The sequence below is a fragment of the Athalia rosae genome, chromosome 8 (assembly GCF_917208135.1).
Source record: "Athalia rosae chromosome 8, iyAthRosa1.1, whole genome shotgun sequence".
In the NCBI taxonomy this organism is placed as follows: domain Eukaryota; kingdom Metazoa; phylum Arthropoda; class Insecta; order Hymenoptera; family Athaliidae; genus Athalia; species Athalia rosae.
Genome location: NC_064033.1, coordinates 4,063,417 through 4,090,000, shown reverse-complemented (window position 1 = coordinate 4,090,000; position 26,584 = coordinate 4,063,417). Strand labels below are relative to the sequence as shown.

At 41.0% G+C, this 26,584-nt stretch overlaps 1 protein-coding gene and 1 long non-coding RNA gene across 8 annotated transcripts in view; both read right to left on the bottom strand.

Moving 5' to 3' along the window:
• The window catches only part of LOC105684986 (serine/threonine-protein phosphatase 4 regulatory subunit 1-like), a 97,627-nt gene that overhangs the window by 47,416 nt on the left and 23,627 nt on the right, over window positions 1-26,584 (bottom strand). Inside the window, exons 1-2 of one of the 6 annotated variants that reach the window (XM_048659338.1) lie at window positions 10,422-11,006; window positions 6,955-7,290 (exon numbers count right to left, since the gene is read on the bottom strand). The exons of 3 other annotated variants lie outside the window; for them this stretch is intronic. The gene's annotated coding sequence lies outside the window, so the exon portion shown is untranslated. Of the gene's footprint in view, window positions 1-6,954; window positions 7,291-10,318; window positions 11,007-26,584 lie in introns of those variants that run through there. 2 more of the 6 variants (XM_048659339.1, XM_012398751.3) reach the window with 2 other exon arrangements.
• Window positions 7,269-10,469, bottom strand: LOC125501997. 2 transcript variants are annotated; one of them, XR_007279751.1, is made up of 2 exons: window positions 10,332-10,469; window positions 7,269-7,490 (listed from the first exon to the last, which is right to left on the bottom strand). It is a non-coding gene; the product is annotated as an uncharacterized LOC125501997 (long non-coding RNA). The 2 variants fall into 2 exon arrangements; XR_007279750.1 differs by having other exon boundaries at window positions 7,269-7,596; window positions 10,332-10,468.

Sequence of the window (26,584 nt, the reverse complement as noted above, 5' to 3'; positions counted from 1 at the left end):
CTGGAAGAAAATCGAAAATGGGAGGAAAAAGGAGGAGCGGGATGAGAGGAGGGACCATCGACGAGCCCCGTCTGGACCGCAACCGTATTTGTAATATCTGTCCGTGTCGATGGGTGCGGTGTGTGAAAAAAAAAAACAGAACAAATCATAGATATTACAACTCAATCGAAATGCAACTTCGTTCCATAAAATAGGTGTATGATAAATGAGGTGAATGTATGTATACCTGTACTGATATACATATATGTACGGAATGTCAAAAGCTACCGTGTGTGTCATCGATCTACTTCATATATGCAGTATGTAATGTGAATAAAATTTCATTACGATTGATTATCGTTCCAGGTAGTATATTGTAACTGCGATGATGCAATTTGTACAAATTTACTTATATGTAATCAAATCGTGTATACGTGCCAAATTCTACATATGTACATGTTATACATGTGATAAAGAAAAAAACCAAAACCCAAGTTGGAGGCAAAAAAAACAAAAAAAACAAACTAATCATCGATTCCAATCGTCGAGATGAAGATGACGGTAAAATTAATACTCATATAAAAATCACTGTACACTACGCGAGATCGCATGAGAGAAAAAAAAAACGTATCTAACGATCGATGGAAAAGGGGCTGAAAAAGGGAAGTGTAGAAGAAACGCGTCTATCGATCTGTTTCAAATGTAATTAAAAGAAAACCAAAAACAAAAAACAAAAAAAAAAAAAAAATAGAATTCGACTACTTATAACAACTAAACGAACGACCGAACAAGTAACAAAATAATAATAATCGCCATGAAGAAAAAAAGAGGAGAGAAAAAAAGAGGAAAAAAAAAAAAAAAAAAAAAAAAAAGGTTCCGCAGACCAAGTTCAAGGGTGGTCCCGAAGGTCTCCGTAATCCGTCGTCCTTATTCTCGTTTGCGCCTCCCCTCCTGCTCCCCCCTTCCCCATCCGACCCCTGCGTCGCGCTTTCTCTCTCCCTCTGCTTGTTTTCTCCCTTCCCTCGTGTATTTTCGTATATTTCTTTTTCTCGCGCGGCAGCATCTCTCGGGCGGTCCAGCGCCGCGGCGGCAGAAGCATCGGGGAACAGCAGCAGCGGCGGCAGCGGCAGCAGCAGCAGCAGCGTCAGGCATCTTTACCGTCGCCCTCCTTCCCTCCTCCCTCCTCCCCCGGCCCCCACCCCCCGACACCGCACAACCACCCAAGATACGATCCGGAGGAGGCGAACGTAACGCGGGGGTGGGGGATACCGCGGCGTGGGAACCAGGGAAAGCGTTTCCCGCATACCTCAGTATCATCCCCACCACCGAAACGCCGCACACCAATCCCACCCCCCTTCGCCGCTACTCCCTTTTCATCTCGTACACGACCTCCGCCTCCCCCCCTCCTCCGCCCCCCTCTCGCGCGCCTCTCTTCCGACTCTCCTTCTACTTCTTCTCCACCTCCTCCTCCTCCTCCTACTCCTACTCCTCTTTTTACTCGGCGTCGACGTCGCGTCGTTGCAAGGATTGTGTCCCGAGCGTCACGCCGCCTAGTTAGCCGCTTATATATACATATATATATATATATATAACCGACCTATACACACCTATACGCAATAGGTACCTACATACCTCCGTGTGCGCACAGGTACTCGCGGGAGAGAAAAATGAAAATGAGAGAAGAAAACTAAATAAATTAAATAAATAAATAAATGAAAAAAAAAAAAAAAGACAGAAAATAGTTCGCCGCCACTCGGTACCTACATATCTACGTACATACGTTACGTGAACGTGTATGTATATCGGTATGCGCTTGTGTGTACGGATATATATATATATATAAATATATATAAGTATATAAAAATCTCTATGTACCATTCCACGCTCCCACGACGGTCAACGTTCGGAATATATACCCGCGTCCTTTGCACGAATACGCGAGCGTCCTCCTATAATCTATTCCCTACCTATATATACTACGTATATATAAATGCGTTCGACGCATATAAGTACGCGACATTTTTCACGAGTGCAGGTTTGTATATGGAGTACGTGAGTAATACATGTACGTAAACGTGACGTGTAATCGGACAAATATCTCGATCGAAATATACATGTAATCATTTCAAAACGCATACGCGGCTATACGTGTAATACGTTACGTATACACACATCACTTTGATATACATATTGTAGTCTACTCACCGATGGAGGATATATAATGCGCGCGGACAACAGATTTATCCAATTATGGGTAAAAATATAATTGACCGCAATTATACGTATTTGTGTGTGCGGGTACGGGAACTACTGCTGCACTTACCTGAAACGAGAAAAATGAGAAATATTTTTTTATTATCACAAATATAACACGAGCGGCGATCCGCGCGTGGACATATAATATTCTTATTCGTTTGATCTCGTAACACGCGAAAGAAAAAAAACCCAGAGATATTTTATTTTATTTTATTTCAATTTTTTTTTTTTTTTTTTTTTTTTTTTTCTTCTATTCATCTCCAGAGCGCCGGATCAAATCGCTGGAATAACGAGTCGTACTCTGTACACGTATACAATACGCAGCTACATCCTCGCAATCGAAACGAAACTTTTGAATTTTCGGAATTTGAAAAAATCAAAAAAACTGCAGAGAGGAATTCTTCGATCCGCGTTCGACCGTCGAAATTCGATAGGACGATCCGGTGCGGGGTAAATAATAGATACCGTGTATATTATACACGGTTATACACGCACACGTGTATCGGTAGTGTATATCGGTAAAGTTTGAAATTAGCGCGTTTAATTTGCCGCAAGTAAAGTAATCAATCGTTTTAAATTGGTTGACGAGCTAGTCAGATTGGTTTTGGCCACTTGGTTGCTCGATTGTCCAGACACGCCTCCGGCGAACTGAAATTTCATTTTGTCGAGCAATTTCACGTCGGAATCATCTCCCCCAACTTATACGTATACATATATATATACATAAACTTATATACTATACGATGTACACAGATATACTATATACTATGTATAGTATGCATATCCACGAATGAGACCTACGGAAATGTCAACATTTTTTCGCTCACGGTTCGCCCGATAAAATCCGGCGATCGTTTCGACAAACGAATCAATTGGACAAACGGATTCCGATTCGCGGGCTCAAAAATCTCAATGTACCTACATGATTTACACAAGAACACCCCGCGAAGTTCTATGTAAATCGATGAGATACCTCGATTTTCGACCCCGATAAAGAAAGAAAATTCCAAAATTCTTCCGAATTTTTCGCCAACAAAAATTAAATGTGTATATCATTTAAGAAGAAAAAAAAAAAAAAAAATTATCGACCATTTCCTGTTGTACCCACCGAGTTCCAAAAGACAGAAATAAAATATATCGACGAAAGGAATCGCAACCGACCACCGACAATATCATATAATACGACGCGCGAATGTTCTCGGTGGACGGATAGAAAAAAGGAAGTAAAAAAGAAAAAGCAAAAAAAAAAAAAAAAAAATTTTACAACAATTTTTTTCGTTCATTTCTCTCGTAAATCTTTTGGAAATTTTTCTCAAGGGTAGCGAACCCCGCGACGTGTCGTTGGCTCGTTCAAGGTGTATCCGTGGGTGCGTGTAACGTGTGGTGTGTGTGTGTGTATACATATACACCAGATAGCCAACACACCACGAAATGCGCGATCCGCCATTGATACGGCGCCGATCCCTACTCTGTATAACGCGATGTCATATGTACTGCGTTATGTATATATATACACACGTTACAGATACATTGACGTGTACGTGTTCGAAGCTCGGAACTGTCGAGAAATTGAGACTAAGAAAAAAAAAATAAAAGCATGGAAAAATTTTCATTCCAGGCAAGTACCTACGCGAATCGCATGTATCGGCAAATGTATAATTCCACGACGTTTTTACACGTACCTACTCCGCGGGTACATATAATAAGGTCATATTTATGGCGTTAAAGGGTTACGACCTAATAAACAGAGTCGCGTTATATACGTACAGCTAGTTACCTGTACCCGTTACACGAGTGCAGTAAATTCATATAGGCGGTAAATAATTAAGTTCACATATTATATACGTACAAAATTTGAGAGAGAGACGCGTGTATAATGTAACCTACCCCACGCACATTTACCTACATATCTTCACTAAATTCTGCGTCAAATAGTTACACGCGTACATACCTATGTATATAAATATATATATATAATATATACAGGTGTGTACTGCACATGTATCATAGGTATAAAAAAAAACATTTATGTACAAGAAACATCGATACAAGCGAGACTCCTGGTCTCTCGACATGTGGCAAGCGCCGAAATTTCACGCCGGAACCTAAATTTTTCGGCGCAAACGCGATACCTATAAGGTATATAAGTATAACGTGTATATACACCTGTACGTAACAGTACATATACACACGGTATATAACATATCGAAAACATAACCGTCGCGTATCCACGTTGGCCACCCTGACGCGGTGCTGAACGAGGACATCGGTGAACGAGCTGCATCGTTCCATACACGACGAGAAATGCAACACTTGGCCAGCTGTTAAGAAAAAAAAAAAAAAAAAATTTCTCGCCCCACCCCCTACAGCTATTATTTTCGTCGACTCTTCGCACGACGTGTACACCTTTTTTTTTCCCTCATTTTTTCCGATATAGGTATATCCCCATTATATATTAATATATATATATATATATACTGCGTGCTGTGTAAAAATGACAGCAAGATAATTTCTGCCCTATATATATATATGTATTTTTTTGTTTACGGCCAATATAACCGCGTGTACGTGAAAATATGGGAGGGAAAAAGTTTGACGAGAAAATTGGGTGAGTAAATATTGATGAAAATCGAAGGGAGGGAGGGAGGGGGCGGGGGGGAGGGTAAGATAAAAAGGTAAAGAATACAAAGAAGGAGAAACAAACTTTATGTACACCGTCGCGATGCACTGGAAACGAGGCGGCGGGACGACGACTTCCTGCACCAGCTGATCTCGCGGTGTACATATTACACGTACGTACGAATGTGTGGATACATACGTATACGTACATACGCATATATATATATATATATATATATATATATATATATATATATATATATGTAATGGAATTTTAATGAAAGGGTTAACTTGTTGCCGCGCGCGTCTCAGAAGTTTATTAAGCTCCGCAGCTGCTGCCGCTTCACGGTGGCAGGTAAGTGAGAAGGTATGTACGCGTGTACGCGGGTAGGTGTAGGTAATATATACACACACACACACACACACACAGGTAAATAGATACGCTTATATACATACAGCGTTTGGTGTATATATATATATAGATAAAATAAGACGTCTTCGGGCCACCGTATAATAACTGTATTTTTCACCAATAACTTTCTTGAATCTCAGCTAAGGCGCTTTGTACTCGGAAAAGATATACGCGTGGATATACATGAGAGAAGTAGACGGAAGGGAAGAAGTAAAAAAAACAAAAAAAAAAATAAGTAGAAGAAGAAAGGATAAAAAATGATCGAAGAACGAGGAGAAAAGGAAAAATTAAATTCTTCGAATAAAACCAGCTAGCTTATCGCACGACGATTGCAATAGCGCGGCACGCGGGTTTGCACCTGACTATAATTTTCTTCCTTCCCTTCATTCATTTGTATTCGATGCCTACGTATGTACGTTTCGATACACACCTACGTACGGCGAGGTACCTATAATGTTTGGCAACGATTAATTTTTAGGTACAGCTAAAATTTGAAGACGAGCGTTGCGATCGCACACGAATAACAACGATTTTTATTCGGGTCGATAAATAAATAGTTTTCACCGAGCTTTGTATGTGCATTTGTGTAAATATGTATTCGTCCGTATGTAACTAATATATATATATATAACTTTTCGACGGGAGCCACGCCCAATTTTCTCCATCGCCATGTTATAATATAGTCGCGCATATATATAGGTACGTGGTATAATATGTGTGTGAATTGTAGTACATACGCGATGTACATATGTATCGTAGTGAGTTGTACATACGTTTCGCGTATACTAGCCATAGATAACGCGTACATATATTTATATATATATATATATATATATATATGTAATTATAATAGTCGATTTAAATCCCTTCGCACATATAATTAGATTCAACTCAATAATTATACAAAGTAGGTGGATACATGGAACGCACAATGCGATCACGTATGTACTTATATATATATATATAAATATGTACATCGTTACACCTCCCATGTACGCGGTGTATAATAAGCGCACGTGTGTACCTCTATGTATACCTATTCTCGTATCTTCTATATACATAATCCTTATCGTTATCGCTGTCGTTGTCAGTGCCCATTGATGGTACCTATATACATTATACCGAGTGTAGTTTATAGTAGATATAAAGATGGTGGAAATTAGATCGAAGGAATGGAAAGAAGAAGATAATCGGAAAAATATTCTCACCCCAATAATTAATCTATAACTTTTCTACTACGTGTACACATATAGTATATACATACAATATACACGTATGGAACTTTGATTGAGTTACACCTGCATGTAAATTCACGTGTCCGTTATAATTATATGTATAAGAGTAGCGGAAAATAGCATATATGGATGGAACGAAAACAAAATGGAGAAAAAGTGCAATTTCTGATTCTAAAAAGAAATTTTCTTTTTCTTTTTCTTTTTCTCTTCGTTATTTCTTTCGGACGATTATTTCCTCACGGTGTATACAACGGCACCCCCTGCTCCCTTCCATGCGACGATGATATATATATACACGATACCAGCTATACGCATTTATATGTGTACCGCGGGTAGGTGTGTGCGCAGGTATGTGGCCGTATGCGTGGAAATTTATGGATCGTAAACTCCGATTTCTAATAATAGATCAATTTTGACATCCGCAGATGCTAAATAAGTTAACGATTATCTTACCATGATCACGATGCGAATAATCCGATGGTACCGATCGCTCCGCTCTCTATCATCCATTTTGTTGACCGACGTCTCGCCGCGTGTTACATATGTACAATATAGGTGTGTATATATGTACACATACGTATGTAACCACCGACACATCGGCGAATTACCATATCGAAATTTTTGTCGTCTTTTCTTTTCGAGTTTTCCTTTTTTTTTTTTTCTTTTTTCTTTTTTCTTTCAGTTTTTAAAAATCACTCGTACTGGTCGTTACTTTGAATTTTTACATCACTTCGTAATTATTATTTTTTTCTTCTCCAATTTTTTTCCCACGAAAGAACGATTACATGCCTATACATATATATATATATTTATTTATCTACATAAAATTCGACCGTTATTTATCTATATTTAATCGTGTAAAAAAAATGCGAGCAAGAAAAAAAAAATATATATGTATATATCACACGCGAAAAGAGACGATTTCAAACGGTCACCATTTTCTTCGAACGTGCAAATTTTTCGTTTCGCCCGCCATTTTGGTATCCAAGCTGCGCGCCATTCGTTTACACGTTGCGTGTATATGTAATACGTGTGCGTATAGGTACGCACACACAAAACCCACGCGTGTCTCTCTTTCTCGCCTTTACACACAGCCTATATATATATATATACCTGTATCTGTACCCTAAATTATTTATTATTACACCGAACGTTATAACGCTGCGGAAGAAAAAGAAAAAAAAAATGAAAAAAATCACGAGCAGTTATTTCAAACATATGAGGAAAAGCGAATTGGGAGTTTTTGCAATTTTCTATTTGTCTTTATAAATTTGAAGACGCGAAAAGAAATATAGTTCGAAATATATAACGATACACCGGATACTTGGCGTTTTTCAGAAGCTGTCAATGTCGATTCCAATTTTTTTCTCCATTACGTTTTTATTTTTATCTCACAGGTACTTTTAAGCTACTTTTCTCCTTATATTATATACTCGCGATATTTCTCATTGAACGATTCTTCTCCCCGAATTTTATTTTGCGCGCCTCTTTTTTCCCTAATTTTCAAAAAAACGAGAAAATGAAGAGCTAAAAAAAAAGACGAGATAAAGAAACGATCTTCTCCGTATACTCCCCAATCGTTGATCGGTGGTAAGAAGTTATACGAATATAAATCTCGATCGAGTTTCATTATTTCACAAATATAATTCAGATCGTGTATTACTTCCTTTTTTCCGACGTTATCTAATTCTCCGTCATTAATCCTACCTATATGTATAATATTACACTTGTATACTTCAATCTTTCGGACGAATCGCACGCGAATTGAACGACGGAAACTCGCGAGGAGGATTCGTTTCTGAAAACGAAGAAAAATGAGGAGAAAAAAAAAATAAATAAGAAATCGGTACAGAAAAAAACGCAAGAAGAATTCGGTTTCACTGTATAACGTATGTACGCACTGTCGATGCTTCATGTGCGTATAGGTATATATAACGCTTGTTGGCCGATCGTCGCCTGCACGATGATGATATTATTTCCATTCGAGTCACACCACTGTAAATATCGCGCACATTTCGCCCTGTGTATAAAGTATACAATAAGGTCGATGTACACGACCATCTCATTTCGTTTTTTTTTATCTAATAGTTTTTCGACAATTGATAAAAAATCGATTAAAAATTTTGTTTTTTCCCCTATACACACGTCGATTCGTGCACTCGACGTACACGTAAGGTAGGTATACGGAGTTTCTTTGGTATAGGAGAAATAAAACGTGTAGAAGAAGAAAATTAGATTTTTCGTATTTTATAAATTTTTTATTTGACAGCCGCGGACGCCGCCGAGAAGCCGAAAAATATCCAAGTACGATATATGTACAGTGGGTTTTATTCGGGCGCGCAATCGACTCGTTTAATACCAGACCGACGACAAAACGACGAGGGCAACTACGACGACGACGACGACGACGACGACGACAAAGAAAAGAAGGAGAAGGAGTGTGGTAGTAGTCGTAGTAGTAGTAGCAGTAGTAGTAGTAGTAGTAGTAGTAGTAATAGTAGTGGTAGTAGTAGTAATAGTAGTAGTAGTAGTAGTAGTAGTAGTAGGAGAGGAGAGCGAGAGGAGGAGGAAGAGTAGGAGAAGGAGGCGAGAGCGAGCTCGCGGGTCGCACGCTTCGAAGCTGTCGCCTGGCGCTTCGGGAACTGCGCAAATCCGAGCGTCGACACATACGTCACTACTCGGTTGGGTTGTCTGCCTTCTTTTTTTTTTTTTCTTTTTCTTTTTACGTTTTCTTTCTCATACATTTTTTCAATTTCCTCGTTTTTTTTTTTTTTCTTTCCTCCTCCTCCTCCTCGTTTCGCCAAGTTTCGTCTTCCCCGCGACCAAACCCCCGCCACACGACGAACCGTCCATGCGTCGAGAACGAGGAAGAACCCGGAATCGAAAACGGAAGGAAGTCAAAGAAAAAAAAAAAAGGAAAAAAAGAAAAAAGAAAAAATGGGGTAGGGAAAAATCCCGCGATCTCCGCTACGCGCCCTTATAACCGACGAAGATCGTACACGAACGCGCGGAAGTCACGCGTCAATTAACGATATTATTATTTTATATCCGTACTAATTCATTGAAGAAAATGGGAAAATCGAGAATCCGGGGAAACCGGAAAAACAGTCTTTTCTTTTCTACTGATTCGCCTCTCGACGATATTATCCGCGGGGAGACGGTTCAATTTTTGATCGATTGATTACTTTTTTTTTTTTTTTTTTCACCCATAAGTTGTTCGTTTTTTTCCGCCTTTTTTTTTTTCTTTCCTCGCTTCGGTGCTCCTCTTTGATAAATCGTAAATAGCGTATTACGCGATACGTAAGTATTTTACATCGGGCTCCGTGTAACACTCGGGTCTAGGATCGCGCGCGAGTGTAATTTATACATGTATGCATACGTGTGTATATATATATATATATATATATATATATATATATATATGAGGACACGCACACGTGGGCAGGAGAGAGACACGTACGTGCGTGAGTGCGTGCGTGCGGGGAGCGAGGTTGGGTGAACACCGTGCACGCAACACACGGTTTTGCTCGACTTGACGTTAGCCCGTTGCGCAGAAGACTTGAGCGCAGATCAAGAGACGCAGTTTATATCCTCGCCTTCGCGCACTGCTGGCTGACCACGTTTTCGCCGTATAAGCCGATGGTGTCGTTTCGAATTTTTGCACTCGGAAATTTCGCGTGTACGTTTTCGAAAAATTGATCGAACAATTACCGCACGAAATGACGGAAAAAAAACCCAAGAGGCCCGCGATCGCGATTCCGCGGCGAGCGCGTATCATTTTTTTGTTCCGTTAATCGTACACCACGATCGTCATTACCGTAATTGAATACCTCTTCCGTTTCCATTATTTTGCTCTCCCTCCTTTTTCGTTCGTTGAGAGAAAGAAAAAAAGAAAAATAAAAAAAAAAACCAAACCAAACCAGAGTGAGAGAGAGAGAGAGAAAAAATAAAGATCGGCGAAAAATCGCAGAACTTCAATTTTCACGTTTCGTCTTCGTGCACCGAGTTTCCGATCCTCTTGAAATTTCGTCGAATGTAACGACGATCATCTTTTCAATCGTCGATACGTCTACAGTTTCGCACCGTCTTCGTCGATGTACCAATTTTCCATACTCTCTACCTCTGCGTAGTTATACACGCCGTATACATTTCACAACGATTTATATGAGATTTTCTCTTAACGGGGTTTGTTTTTTTTCTTCTTTTTTTTCTGTTTTTTTTTTTTTCATTTTTTTTAAATTTCAAAGAACCGATCAAATTTACATCCATTTACGTAACTGTACGCGACGCGCACGATCAATCGTTCGATTTTCACAACTCCCCGTGTCTCCTCGAAAAAACAAAAAGACCGTTTCTTCTTCAACTGTACCGTCGCTTTAAACGGATGTCGGAGGAAAATTTTTTTTCTTTTTCTTCATCCAAGGCACGCGGGCGATTCACTTGCGCGCGCCTACAACGAAACGCCTTCGTCAGGCTTTACTGCCGTACTGTTCGCTCTGCACACGCCGACCCCGTCATCGCGCACCGATAGAACTTGGTATTTAGCGCCACCGATCGGCGTGCCACCGAAACGCGAAACGCCGCCGAGGGGCGTCGGTGGAAGGGGGAGAGGCGCAGGGGCGGAAGGAGGGGGCCGCACCACACCGTACCGTGGAAATGGAGAAAAACTAGTCGATCGTAGATTCATTTGAACACGCGTACGAAATACACGACGTACAATTCGTGGCGAAAGGATCTACACACTCCTGGGGAAACTCGAATAGACCGAAACAAGAAAGAAAAAAAAAAAAAAAGAAAAGAATAAAAACGAAAAAGAGACGGGAAAGAAAAAAATTCCGTCCAGCCGAGACGGGTGAACATTTTTCGATCCGAACGAGGCGAATCTTTGGAACATTTTTTTTTTTTTTTTTTGATTCACGTTTAGAAAAATTGGTTTTTAATTTCTCCGCGGATATCGACGCGGGACGGATCGCGTCTCCCTCCGAATCCTCCGTCAAAAAACTGATAAAAAAAAAAAGTAAAAGGAAAAAAATAAAATAAATAAAATAAAAAAATTGGTTCGGAAAAACTATGAGTCATTACTTATTGCACAACGTAGAATGAAACTCGTGTACGTATGTATACGATGTGTAGATATATATATATATATATGTGTGTATATATTTCACGTGTTGGTCATATAGTCACGGTCTGATAGCGTGATGACGATGGATATGAAAAGTTTATACAGTATACGTATATAATACGTATAATTCAAGGAAAAGAGAATCGTAATGATTTCACACGCAACGAACGTATCTCGGGGGGCGGAATAATGATTTTTTTCCGAAAAACTCAATTGTACGAGATTCTTCGACGGAATATACGAATCGAACGATAAGTTTTTTTTTTTTTTTTTTTGGTTTTTTTCTTTCTTCTTCTCTCTTCTTCTCGAATAATCGTTAAATAAAATTTCAATTTCTCATCTCCGTCTCTCTCAATCCCCTCGAAAACTCCAATTGCGAGCTCCGTCCCCCCCCCCCCCGCCCCCCGCCCCCCTCTCTCCCTCTTTCTACGTCATATACACACGTTATTATTATCGATATGAGATATTCACGGAGCGTACGTGTTACATACACACCGAGTTTCGTCGGCGGAAAACGCCCCTCGATGATTTTTATTTTCTACAATTATTTGTTGTTTTTTTTTTTTTTTTTATTCATTTATTTATTTATTTCATTTAATTTAATTTTTTTTTGTTCTCGCACGAATCTCTTCTCTCCGTAGCTATACGTACGTACATCCGATCGATTCGATCGATCGCGCGCACGTTGCATCCGAAAGGTACCTCCGAGGTAACCCGAAAATCACGAGCGTTTTACGCGAGGTGAAAAAAAAAAAAGTGAAAATTTTTTTTCGTCGCGTCACAGGAGCGCGCTGCACGGTCGGTCGGTCGGTCGGTTAGGTTGGTTAGTTAGTTAGTTAGTTAGTTAGTTTTTTTCTCCTTCTCTCTCTCTCTCTCTTTCTATTAATTTCTTTACTTTAATACGGTCGGCGCTCGGGCAATCATTGAGCGGTAGTGTGTGCGATACACACCGGCTATTAAATGGCGGCCGTCGAGAAGTTATAATTTTAGCGGTTACACATTGTTGTTGACTACTGTGGCTGGCTGGCGGCGACATTGAACCGCTGAACGACCGACGACGCGCCGTAGTACCGTAGTGGCCTACACGCGTCACACAAGGCCTGCTGCTGCCGCTGCTGCTGTTGCCGCTGCTGCTACTTTTGCCGCTACCGATTCCGATTTCTCATTTCCGATATATGTAACGCTCGTTTCGATGACGATGCTCTTCGTTCGCTCGCTCGTTCGTTCGCTCACGATGTTGTCACGCACCTCGTCAACCGTCTACACTACACTACACTCATATACCGTATACAAACGACGCGTCGTCACCGCGAACGAACTTCGCCGCCGCTTTTTATGTATATATATACGCGGGAAAAAAACACTTCGCGGCGTACAACGATTTTAAGGGATGAAACGAAATTGGGGAAAATAACAAAAAAAAAAACAAAAAAAAAAACAAAGACGACGACGACGACGACGACGACGAGGTTCCCATACGAAAATTTACACTCATCAGCTCCCCGCAACGGTATAACGTGCGGAGTATACGAATCGAATATAATAATAATAACAATCGTACATCGAGGCTTGAGAGTTTTAATCGGTGTGCAGGGAATGAGAGAAAAAAAAAAAAAAAAAAAAAAAAAAAAAAATGACGATGATTATAACAACGACGGAAGAAAAAGGAGTCTGTTGTGTGTGTATATATGTATACCGGCTCGTTGTAATATATAGTATATTATACAAGTATACATCGTACAAGTTTTACGTGTATAAATATCGAAGTTGGGTAGAAAATTCAACTGGTTACGAACTGTAACGAAATGAATATAATAAGTTATACGGGCGATATCTCGCCGCTGACCGCGTGCGCTGTGATTTCATATCAACTGTTTACGGGGTCGTGGCCAAGGGCATACGTGATAACGACGTTCATTCACAAAATCCTTTTACATATAGCGTGTATTACGTTGTACCATGTTCACCGCGTAATTCCAACCGTATAAACTGTCCGTTCGAGATGTTGTATATTTTGAAAAAATAAAATTCAATCAAACGGCACGATTCAATTTTTCTCAATACTCGTTCGCGCGGGTGTACGTTACAACGGAGCTCCGAAGAAGGGCGAAATAAAACAAAAAAGAAAAAAAAAAAAACAATATCAAATTCAATAAAATCGTTTTCCCTCTCGACCGTGCATTTTTCTAATCGTAAATTCTATATTATACAACCATTCTCAACGCGCGATATTGTACTCTGCTTTTCGAGGAAAAAAACCAAAAAACACTTTTTTTTTTTTTTCTATTTTCCGGACACCCGGTACGCGCGATAAAACGTCGGGGTAGGTATACGTGAGAGGGAAGATCTCGGCACGCGCCGAATATCATATACCTCCGGTATAACTGCAGTTGTATAGAAAAGCGGCGTGTCCGTCATCGCCGCCCATCGCGTATAATATACAGGTGTCTGACGGAGGTGGATTGACAAAAAAAAAAAAAAAATTCTCGCCTCAAAATCGGCGAAACATTCGAAAGAATTTGAATAAAAAGAGAAGAAAAAAAAAAATAATCATCGTTAAAAAACGAGAAGCCAGACGAACTTTGAGAATTCCTCCTCGCGTTACCGCAGTGATAAATTCATCGAAACCTACGGATACTCTCGCGCGATAACAAGTACAGGTTGCAGCAACCGCGTTTGCAAAATATGTGTCAACCCCGTGTGCATCGTATCCCCCTTGCATATACATTTATATATACATATATATACAAAAGAGAAGAGGACGGAACGAGGAAAACGGGGGTGCGGAAAAGGAGTTTCGGGTGGCACGGCGGCGCCCACGCAGCTCCTCCGTACCCGTATAGGGAGGGGGAGGGGGGGGGGGGGGGACGCACGACGCGACCATAGAAGTATCGGTATATAGCGAGAGAAGAGGAGGAGGAGGAGGAGGAGGAGGATGACGACGGGTCGATGGTTCCGAAACTGACGCAGACGCCCCGGCCGACTAAAAACGTGACGCGCGCGTTGCGTTGCGTCGCGTCGCACGCACGCACCCTTTTTCCCCCCCTCACCCCCCACCGACCACCCACCCACCCCGAGTTTTCCGAGTTTCCGCCAACACGGGGAGCCGGGCTAATACCCGCGGCGCTCGTGACCTCGAAAGAATTTTCACCACCTACCACCACCTCGTATACCCTCCTCCTCCTCTACGTATACGTACGCCTGATGGGGTTGGAGAAAATTTCTGCTCGCTCCTCTACTTCCTTTTTACCCCCGTTGTGTTTTTTTTTTTTGTTTTTTTTCTTCACGCGTCTTTCGGAGGAACCGGGCGGCACACATATGTCGGTCATCGCGCTTCTCGCTCAGGGTGCGGGAGGATAGCCGGATCTGACGTACCGTGAAAAGTATATAACCGTGTATATATATATGTATATATATAACGTAGGATATACGCATAGGTAACAGACCGCATATTCGTAAGTTGAAGAAGAACGCGCTTAGCGATTAGCGTCTCTCTGTACGGCGTCGATCCAGAAACCCGCAGTAACATACATGTATATTACATAGGTATATATATATATGTATATATACAAGGGAGACGGTAATATAAACTATGCGTCTAACAGGTACAGAGGCGTACGCCGGTGTGCGTGGAGCGCGAGTACGTTGTATATACATTATATTGTGCCCAAGCGCAGCACGAGCTATCCCGCCCTCGTCCTCGTCTTTGCCGCCCTCCACCTGGCGCGTCACCTGCGCCGTCCGGTTGGACGCGAAATAATCGAGCCCCTCTTTCCCCGATACTATACTATACTATACTATACTACACGTTACGTTACGTTACGTTACGTTACGCTACGCTGACTTACGCACTTTACTGTACCCGTACATATATATATATATATATATATATATATATACATGTACAGTCGGGATGCTACCCCGCGCTCAGGTATATATATATATATATATATATATAATATACGCGGTGTACTTTCTCTGCGTGCGTAAAGCAGACGACTGTTGTACATACATATGTGCACGCGTATGTGCGTGTACTGTACGTACAGTGTGTGAAAAAATGTGCAACGCGGTCACCGTCGAGAAAATTTACTGATATACACGTAAGTGCGTATACCCACTGCGAAGCCATTACATTATATATATATATATATATACTCGGTGTTCGCGTACAACGCGTATATATACTACAGAGGTATACCTATATACACATGCGTGATGATGCACGTAGGTATATAGATCGCGTTGACCGAGACCGCCGCACGGTGTCATTGAACCGGTTGAAAAATCTTCAATCACCCAACAACCCTTTCCCCCCCCCCCCCTTTTCCCTTTCCCTTTCCCTCTTCCTCTCCTCTCACCCTTGACCACCGACCGTATCGATCGAAGCACACGTACCACCGCGTATATCGCGCATAGGTATAGTTCGGTTTAGAACCGTACGTACACACAGGCACGTCGTAAATAGGTAGGTAAGCGAATTATAGGCTGCTAATGAGAATTGAAAGATTGCCCGAAAACCGAAATCTTTGGCGAATTTCGCGCAATCCGACGTACCCGATCCGGGGACGAGCGGCGCGTACACCCCTAGGTATTCGGTAACGTGGGTAAAAAAAGAAGCGCCTGGATATGACGTGTGTACGTACGTGTAGCGTACATATATATATATATATATATATATAGGTATATACGGGATCACAATAGAAACGAACTTTCGGTAGGACTGCGCCCCGACGGCGGCGGTCAAAAGGTAGCGACGCCAAGAGTAAAACTTGGGGATATATGGGTACGTACGTTATATGGGGGGAGGGGGGGGGGGGGGGGGGGCAAAGTACGATGACTATACGCACGTAGCACCTGGTAGTTTTAGGCGCTTGTGCGGTATCTGTATACGTATAGAAATAATACGTCTGTACACATAGGTGTATCATTCCGTTGCAGTGTGTACTACCTATATGTACATACGAAATTACCGTATATGTAAAACGTACGCACACCTATGTGAAATCTGTTAGATGAAAAATTTATATAGATATTTTGTATATACATGTGTAATGATACTTGTATACATGGGGATGTGCGACAGAGATTTTTTTTCTTTATCCAAATCGCCCACCCACTGCACAAGAAGTTCAAAAATCGAATCGAAAAATTTTTGAAAAAAAAAAAGAAAAGAAAGAAAGGAAGAAAAAATCTCCAACGTCTTCTGCACACAGACGCGAGGGCACGCGCCCCCCAGCGTTTTTGAGAAATATTTTCGAAAGCATGCGATAAAAATGGCCAAGAAAAAGAAAAAGTTTTTTTGAAAAAAAAAAAAAAAAAAAAACAGTTCTCAACAGATTCCAGGTAAGTAGGTACGTTTTATGTACACGAATCGCGACCGAGAGATGCAGTTTCGTTGGTATCTGCAACGGCGGCAGCTGCATAGGTTAGGTATATATATATATATATATATATATACGGATAGTCGCGTGTGCGGTACTTTTATATACATACTTTATATTATATAAACGCGGATCCGTTTAACGGCGGGCCATAGTCCCCGAACCTATACGCGTTGTGCATTGTATGTATATACACCCGTGCGCGAGGAATATCGAAAAACCCTCCTCTTCGAACGACGAGGAGCGGCATGGGATAGCTCACTTTCCGATACACGCGTTACAGCCCAGGTATATGGGTGGTGGGTACGTGTGTGCGCGCGTAACGCGTGAAAATATTTCACGTGCGTGTACGTGCGACCGACACCGGATCGCTCTTCATAGAAATTGAAACTCGCGCACCTGGAAAAGCCGATGCCGCTCGAGGCTTTTCTTTCGGGGGTTTGCCGATCGCCTCCGGGCCGAGAGAATGAGCTACGAGCGAAGTAAAGTTCGGTTAAGTTGAGTAGAACGATGTAGAGTATTGAGCAAGACTACTTATATCCGATAGCGCTTAAACAATTTCAATCGGTTACACAAATAATTAAATAATTCAAAGAAGCGAAAGAATTCAAATCGGACGACGATTTCGACGACTGTCGGCAGCTGTCCAGAAAATATCATCTCACAGCATATAGGTGAGTACGAGGATCGGATTGATCGCAGGACGTTGAAAAAAAAAGAAATAAGATAAAATAAAAATAAAATCCAATGGGATAATTTCTTGGATTCAAATTTTTTTTGTACGTAGGTATACCACGTGTAACGTGCGAGACGATTTCGTACGTAATTTTTCCCTCGTGTATCGCGCGCAAAAAAACAAAAAAAAAAACCAAAAACCAAAAACGAAGAGACAAAAAAATCAGTTCGTCCCATGTGTATAATGTGTACGAGATGCGATTGATCGTATATATATATACCGATGCATATGTATATCCACATAGCGTACACGTATGTATAATGCACGAGCAGATGCATCCCCGTCGCCTTCTGCTCCTCGTTGATCCCTCTTTCCTTTTTTTTTTTCTTCCTTCTTTCTTTCTTTCTTTCTTTCTCTCTTCTCCCTTTTCTTATTCTCATTCTTTTTCTTTTCTCCCCGAGGTTCTATCCGCGCGCTCCACACGTCGCGCAAGGTATATTACCGTACACGTACGTTTGATACGTACATCATTCTGTTTTTTTTTTCTTTCTTTCTCTTCCCCTCCAAAGTTCTACTAGCTGCCGCTTCTGCTGCTCTCTGCCTCTTGTACTTCTGCTTTTCCTGCACCTGGGGATAAGCCGAGTGTGCGACGGTGGTGGTGTACCTACGTCGGCCGGGCGCACGTTGCAGTTTGTTTGGCATTGCGAGCGAGAAGATGGAATTGTGAGAGAGGAGAAAAAAAAAATAGAACAAAAATAAGAATGAGTGAGCAAAGAAAAGGGAGGTAGAGAGAGAAAAAAGGAAAACGGGGGAAATAGGAAACCGCATTAATTTTCTCCCGCAAACCCAACAGATGCGGGAAGCGGCAGAGTTTTCGATTCATTTTCAGAGGGGGGGTGGGGTGGGGTGGGAAAGGAGAGAGGAGAGAAAAAAAAAAATCGGAGAGGAGAAGACGCGAGGAAAGGAAGAAAAGTATAGCTGCAGCGAAGATCTTCGGTATTATATGTATACATGTGTACGCACTTATTACGGGAAGAGGAAGGAAGAGAAGTAGGTATAAATAGGGAGTAAAAAGGGGAATCGACTTTCCCTCACCGTATGTATAATACGAGACAGATGCCTGGAAACGCACGCGCGTGGCTCACGTCAACGCGAAGGGTAAGAGGAGCCGCGGCTGTGTATAGCTGCTCCTGCGAGACCGCCGCACCTTCTTCTTCTTCTTCTTCTTCTTCATCTTCTTCATCTTCTTCTAATTTTCAGGGGCTTTTCGAGCACGCGCGGTTCTTATTTTAAATTTATATATATATATATATATATATAAATACACGCACATCGCACACACGCCCCTCTGTGCACTCTATATACCTCTCATCTAGGTGCAATAACGTACATACAAAGTACGCGTACGCAACAATAAAATGAAACAAATTCGACGAGTCGGACTCCGTTCCTGAGTACTATGATTATTTTTTTCATCCCTTAGAAAATCTGTCTTCGTCCAGGTGCGTCTCGTTAAGTTTTTTTTTCCCTCATTTATTCCTTTTCTCTCTCAAAAGTCCTACGATTGTTGGGCGATACGGATGTACATTATACCGCACGAACACCGTAAATGGGTGTATCAAAGCTCGGCGCTCAAAACCTTCTACAGATTAACTTGGCGAAGAGGCGACGACACGTGCCGATGCCGTATGTGCATATACACGATACCTATATGTATATATATGTATATATGTATATATATATGTTCGTTTTGAGGAAGTAGATTTTCGTAGCGATCCGTCTTCGTTTTACTTGTATTTTCCTTTTTGTTACATCTGTTTTTTTTTTTCTTTTTTCTTTTTTCTTTTTTCTTTTTTCTTTTTTCTTTTTTCTTTATTTCTTTTATTTCTTTTTCACGGGTGTTCGAATTTTGAGACTAGCTTTATAATCTGAGAAGCCGGGAGAGGAGTCGTCGCGGAGTCGGTCGGTCGTAGCGACGTTATATACCTACACGCTGCACGGGGATGTGGCAGCTGCAGTCGACGGGGCCAGATACCCCCCGAGATATATACAAAGTGGAGGCAATGGCACGAGCCTTTCTTCCTTTCCTGCAGCTTCTACCACCCCATCGCCCCACCGTATATCCCAATCCCGTTTCATCCAGGTTCCTATATACACATATATATATATATGTATATACATAACGCACGTACCCATGTACACCCGTACACGCAACGCGACGTACCTATAGGTATTCCGTCCGACGGAATAATTCCCTCCTCATTTGACGCATGGGTACGTAGATTTTTCGAACACTGCATAAAAATCAACGTCATTATAGTTTTTTTATGTTTTTTTTTTTTCATACGCACACACCGCCTACTTGCGTTCGAAGAATTTTCACGATTGCAAAAAAAAAAAGGAACAGACGAATAAAGAAATGAATAAAATCTAGTATGATCGATTTATAAATTTTCACCGTTGCATTATCTATATGGTACCGGTTAGACGTGAGAGGTGGAGTTGTCGATTCCTATTTCGCGCTGATAAAACTTCTTAAAATATCCATTTTTTTTTTTTTTTCTTTTTTCATATATCCTTCAATTTTTCCTTTCCTTTTATCACGTGGTATAGGTATATACGTACGTACGTACGTATACATACCTATAGTATAAGGTAAAGGAACGTGGGTTTTCTCCTATAGCCGAGTTAACGTCATATCCACCCGTCATCTCAGAAACCGCGAAGGTAAAGTTTGAAAGCTAAAGTGCACCACCGTAAATTGTACGTCATCCGTTCGATGGTAAAATTATTCGAACCATCAACTTCGATCAACTTTCGCGCGTACCGCGCGCCGATACTGATTTTTCTCCGTCACTTTTTCGTTTATTCGTTTGTTTTTTTATTTTTTCTTCTTCTTCTTCGAATAGCTGCCCATCTCCGGCGATGCGCACGGGTACGCTCTCGACTCTCTTTTCGATACAATCGCGCGGGAATTTTTTTCTTCTCACGGCTGATCAATTTGCGGAAAATAATTTAATCACCCGCAATACAACGCGCGTGTTGAGCGCGAGACTTCGAAGAGAAAAAACGATTAAAGAAAAAAAAACAAAAAAAACAAAAAAAACAAAAAACAGGGCGATATGGAAAAGCGCGTTCAATTCACGTATTCAGAAAAAGGGAATGAATCTCTGTACACGCGGAGTTCGGGTACGTGTAGCTTTTTTTTGGCCAATATGCGGGATGTACCTACGTACAAACGCGCAGAAATGGAACAACAACTGCAGCGAGAAGGTGAAGAGAGTGGCAGGTGAGAGATAAAACCTTCGTAAAATAGCGGACTCGAGAAGACGGCCGCTGTGGCGCGTGTTGCTCTACTACTTCGGGATGCGTATACTTGTGTACATACATTCTCTCGGAAAATCACACGTTGCACCCCTGCACCCTGCACGCAAGTATATATACGAAAGCGTTGAAAATATCAGATCTGCAGCGCACCGCGTGTACGTACCAAAAAAAAAAAAGGAAATTTTCAACCATACATCGGCTACGTCACGTTATACATACCCGTAATACATATGTACAAAAGGCATCAGGTATGTACGTGTAAATATATATATATATATATATATATACTACATACAACATATACATAAAGAACTTTGGTACCGCACCGGGTAGGTAAAAAGCAAAAAACTCGGGGCCCGGAACGGAGTGGGGGGGGGGGGGGGGGGGGGGGGGGGCAGGTGTACCGCGATGAGTCTTTGGCCCGCTCGCATTTTTTACCCGGGGGCCAAGAAATAAGAAGAAATTTTATTTTTCGAAAACACGAGGAAGGAACGAGAGAGAGAGAGAGAAAAAAAAAAAAAACTCTAGAGGGGCGCGGGTACGAGTAGAAATGAGATGTGAAGAAAAAAAAAAAAAAGAAAAGTTTTTCGGTAAATCCGCGCGAAATTGCGGGTAACGTAGGATACGTAGGTACACAGGGATATGTGTTACATGCGTGAAAATTTTCGTCGATTGATAAAAAGGATGCGGCGGACCACGGGGCAACGGTGAGAGGTAGCCTTAATTGTGGTGAAAATGTGTAAGAGAGAAAAGAGTAAAAGAAAAGAAACGGGGGAAAGAAGAAGGGAGGAAAAGGAGGCATCGGGCACGGGGCAGATGGTAAACGAGGAGGAGGAAGCCGCCCGGACGACGAAGAACATCAGGAGGACGAACCGGCGCGTGCCCCTCGTCCTTATTCCTTCTTTTTTATTTTCCTTTCCTTTTTTCATTTATTTATTTTTTTTTATTTTATTTCATTTCTTTTTTTTTTTGCTTTCCTCTCTCCTTCGACGCGCAACGGATAGGACGTCTCGAGAACCCGGGACTGTACGTACGTACTTACGAATACGTATGTAACGTGCATGTAACGACAGATTTTAACCGGGACGAGTTGAAAAAGAAGAAAAAAAAAAAGAAGAGAAATTTCCAAAACGCGACCATTGAAACTTTTTTTTTTTTTGTTCCATACGATATTATTTGCGACAAAACGATTAACGATTGACGAGGGATTATTTATGTACATGTATAACGAGTGTTAATCACATTTCTATACACATACAAAGGAGGAACAGTAAGGTTGCGAATGATAAAATTTGAAAAAAATTGAAAAAAGAATAACAGGATCAAATTAAAAAGGGATAAGTGAAGAATAGAAAACAGTAGATTTGAAAAAAAAAAAAAAAAAAAAGAAGAAGGAAATTCGAGGGGGGAATATTTCCTTTTTTCTTTTTGGGCGACTGCACGTATACAACGATACTACCTACAACGGCTAAGGTTATATGGGACGTACGTCTGGTTCGCGGTACGCGTCCAGAGAATATAACCAGACGAGAGCGCTAGACTACTTCTAAACTCTCCAATTAGCACCGAACCCGACCGTCCGCCGATTCTAGAACGATGATTCGCCTATTCTCGGACGCCTTTAAATTACGCACCTCTCTACCTCGGTGTCGTCTACCGGCGAACGACGTGCACGCAAACGACACCCGGATAAGAAGATAATATCGTCTCGGCTTGTATAGCCGAGGGGAAAAAATTCTGCCCAAACTATTTCGAATATTGAAAATAGAAATGATAAACGGGAAAAAGAAATGCACTAAAAATTCATCGTGTCTCCGAATTTTAGTAATTAATAAAACCGATCGATCGATTTTGATTATTTTTTTTCATTTATACGATCGAAGCAGACGAAATAATCGTAAATCGGATGTAGCGTACATAGGTGAGTGTATAGGTGAAACGCGAGAAAAGTGAGTCGGGGTAAAAATCGTATCGCGTAGGTGCATTATACAAGCGCGTTCATAGGGTTAAAGTATAGAGTTAAAATAGAGCTAGAGATTATAGCGAGAATGAGATACGCGGATGGGACAGTCGCGGCGCCCACGGATATATAACGTAGGTATAGGTTGAGCTATGTACGCGGTAGTCTAGACGCAATCTAGACGGCTCGGCCGATCGCGAATTAAATTTAGACACGCCTTGTATTTTCTCAACGTGTAGCGCAACTTCTGCCTTACTTATAATACCTCCACTCGCGTTCTATGTATATATATATACCTATGTAAATATAAATACGTCAACACACACACACGCGATATACGTGATATAATTATATACAACATGCGGCGACAAATGATACAATTATTTTTTTTTCTCCTCCCCACACCCCGACGACCCCTTTTTTTTTTTATCCTAATCGATTTTCGGGTCAAAGCGATTCCAATTTTCTTCTCTTCTCCGGTCTTCTTACCGATTCTTCCCAATTAATTAATCTTCATCGGGGGATTTGATTCCACTCAATTTGATTTTTTTTTTCCGACTACAATTTTTTCCTTCCGTTTGTAAAATTGCAGCCGTTAAACGTACAGTTGAAGTCAGGCGGTTTACTATTTTTTTGGTGTTTTCTGTTCGACGATCGGATGCCGACAAAAAAAAATTCCGACAAACCGGACGAATGTAACGAAGATGAAACGGGTGGCAGAAAAAAAAAAAAAGAAAAAAAAAATAAAACATCGTTGCACAGGTATACGCGTTGTACACCGGTATAGGTTAATGCGGCTAGTTGAACTGGAATGACGTTGACCTCAACAGCGAAACGGACGTATAGTCGTAGTCGTGGTGGTTGGTGGAGTGTATAGGAACTCGCGAGGCGACGCGACGCGCCGCGCGCCGCGACGCTGACACACCGCGTATATTTGGCCGCGTTTACCCTCAGCAGTTTTCTCGACGTCCGATGCAGCCAGCGGCAATCGGGACGGACCCCGGACCAGACCAGACGAGACGAGACGAAACGGACGGACCAGACGGACGATCCGATGCACGGACGCGTTGTTACATTAATATGTACGAATCACGTTACATACCTACACGCCCAGAGATATAGCTGTATATTATTGCGCCGATGTAGAAGAGTCGCTGATTTTCAGTGAAAATTTAGGGATGATCGATGCGAAATAAAACACGTCGCAGCCCTTGGAATGCTGCAAAATTCCCTTCCGCTATTTATATGTACGGAAAAGGGTGGTGCTGCTTCGAATCGCGGACACGGATGTCGATCTTGTGACGGAATAAGGACGTGAGATTTTCGCAGGTTGATCGATATTGAAAACTTTTGGCATCGCACGCTACAGGGGGCGCGAATATTGGGGTTGCGAATGTGATGTATATAAATAATGTCTTGGAACGGAATGCACAACGTAGGCAACGAAGCGTCGTTCCCAAATATTACCGGTTAAAAAGTGGGTTCGGATTCTTCTTGAGATTTTTCCCATTTTTTGGGTCAAATGTAAAGTATTTTTAAAACTGATGGCACGACCTTTTACTTGTATATTTTTACCATAGGGACACGATCCGTTGGCTAAATTCAGCTACGAATTTTTCTCGTCGAGATATCTCGATTTTTCTGTCCCGAAATGGGATAGAATTGACGATAACTCGATCAATTTTAGAAGATAGACCAATTTGGCCAACGGATTCGCGTTTCTGAGGTGAAAACACTTCGAATGAGCGTTACACGATCCATTTCACCCCATGTACCCCTTGGATTTTTTTTTGGGTTTTGGAATCTACGTTAAAAAATTTCTTTTTCACTGGATTCTTATGTATTTTGATCTGAGGAATCCGAATCTGAAAGGAAAATCGATCTATCTGCAAAATTGACCGAGTTATTGCCATTTTATCGTCTTCTAAAATAAATTTGAGGATATCTCTGCGTCGAAATATTCGAATTTTTTTTATCTACGAGCAAACCCGAGCTTTGCTGGAGTCAATGCAGCCAGCAGAGTAGCGCTTTGTTGTGAGACGTCACCTTGGGGGCTGAGCAGAGGTGACGCCTCAAAACAAATCCGTGGGCTCGTGGCTACCTGACTCCAGCGAAGCTCGGGTTTGCTCGTAGACCAAAAAATTCGAATATTTCGACCTATGCATGGATTGCGATAAATAAAAGTGGGTCTACGACTAAAACCAATCGATATGTCTTAATTTTTCCGCTCCCAACGGCGAATAATTGATGATTACTCGATCGATTGCATCAGTAGATGATTTTGGCTTTCAGATTCGGATTCCTGAGCTGATTATACGTGAGATTACCCTTGAAAAGCCAAAAAAAAAATGGATTTTTGAGCAAACAAAAAATCGATTTTTGGGCCAAAAGTAAAGCAGTTTAAAAAATGATTGTATTACACTTTTCTGACGTATTTTGACCTCAGGAATCCAAATCTAAAAGAAAAATTGACCTATCTATAAAATTAACCGAGTTATCGCCGATTTTCAGCTTTTTGGGGTCAAAAATAAAAAATTAAATTCTTTCTCTGTATTTATGTAATTTGAGCTCAGGAATCCGAATCCGGAAGACAAATTGATCTATCTATGAAATTGATCGAGTTATCGCCGAATTATCGCATTTTTTGGCATAAATTTGAGGATATCTCGAAGGGACAAAATCGTAGCTCAATTTGGACAACGGATTCGTGTTCCTGAGGTCAAAATACGTAAGAAAAATGCCATACAATCGTTTTTAAAAAATAAAAATTTTTGGTCAAAATTTGAGATTTTTCCAAGGGGTACCCCTTACGATTTTTTCAAATTTTGACAAAAAATTTTTATTTTTTAAAATTGATCATATGGCGCTTTTATAATGTATTTTGACCTCGGGAACACGAATCCGTTGTCCAAATTGAGCTACGATTTTTTCCCTTCGAGATATCCTCAAATTTATGCCAAAAAATGCGATAATTCGGCGATAACTCGATCAATTTCATAGATAGATCAATTTGTCTTCCAGATTCAGTTGCCTGAGATAAAATTACATAGAGTATCATTAGAAAATCAATTTTTTATTTTTGACCCCAAAAAGCTGAAAATTGGCGATAACTAGGTAAATTTTATAGATAGGTAAATTTTGCTTTCAGATTCAGATTCCTGAGGTCAAAAGACATGAGAAAAGTGTAATTTAATCAATTTTAAAGGCTAAAAATTTTTGCCCAAAGTTCGAAAAATTTAGAAGGGGTACCCCTTTGGATTTCTTCGATTTTTGGGCCAAAAATGAAGTTCGTATGGCACTTTTCTAATGTATTTTGACCCCAGGATCACGAATCCGTCGAGCGAATCGAACTACGAATTTTTCCCATCGAGATATTTTCGATTTTCCACTTTTTAGATCGAAAAATTATGACGATAACTCGATCACGTTCAAAAAATTATGTTAAAAAAGTGGTCCGTTTAACGTGGGATGCCCTATACCCAAATTCACTCGACTCGGCCCCTTTCATCGCCCCTTTAAATTTGTACATTCGGTTCCGAGACACCCTGTATACACACATGATTTTCAACCAGAGATTCTTCTCCCTAAGATTTCTCTATCCAGCATTTGTA